This window comes from Gossypium hirsutum, chromosome D10, assembly GCF_007990345.1.
Source record: "Gossypium hirsutum isolate 1008001.06 chromosome D10, Gossypium_hirsutum_v2.1, whole genome shotgun sequence".
NCBI lineage: Eukaryota > Viridiplantae > Streptophyta > Magnoliopsida > Malvales > Malvaceae > Gossypium > Gossypium hirsutum.
The window spans coordinates 7,831,252-7,831,886 of NC_053446.1; positions in this window are offsets into that span (position 1 = coordinate 7,831,252).

The following is a 635-nucleotide window of genomic DNA, read 5'->3' on the forward strand; positions in this document are numbered from 1 at the left end:
TTCGAAGGACCTTTACATCATGCTCCAGAATCTAAATCAGCTCCTCCTCGAAGGTCAAGTCTGGCCTAACCTCAATCTCCTCAGCAGAAACAATATGCATGGGATCAGAGCAGTAGTGCCTCAACATCAAGACGTGAAAAACATCATGAATACAGTCCAACTCCGGAGGTAACTCCAACTGATAAGCGACAGGTCCCACAAATTTCATAATGTGGTAAGGTCCAATAAACCGAGGGCTCAGTTTGCCCTTGCAACTGAACCTCAGAACCTTTTTCCATGGCGAAACCTTGAGAAAAACTAAGTCCCCCACAGAATACTCGATCTCATGCCTCTTCAAATATGCATACAATTTTTGCCTATCAGAAGCCGCTTTTAAATGATCCCTAATCAATCTTACCTTATCCTCTGTCTTAGAGACCAACTCAGGACCCAGAACACATCGCTCGCCCAACTCAGTCCAACATAAAGGAGTGTGACACTTACAACCGTACAATGCCTTGTAAGATGCCATGTACTCCTCCCAATTAACTCGAAATCAATAACACAGCTCTTCAACATGTTCTCCAGTATCTGAATCACCCTCTCGAACTGACCATCTGTTTGAGAATGGAAAGCAGTACTGAAGTCTAATCTTG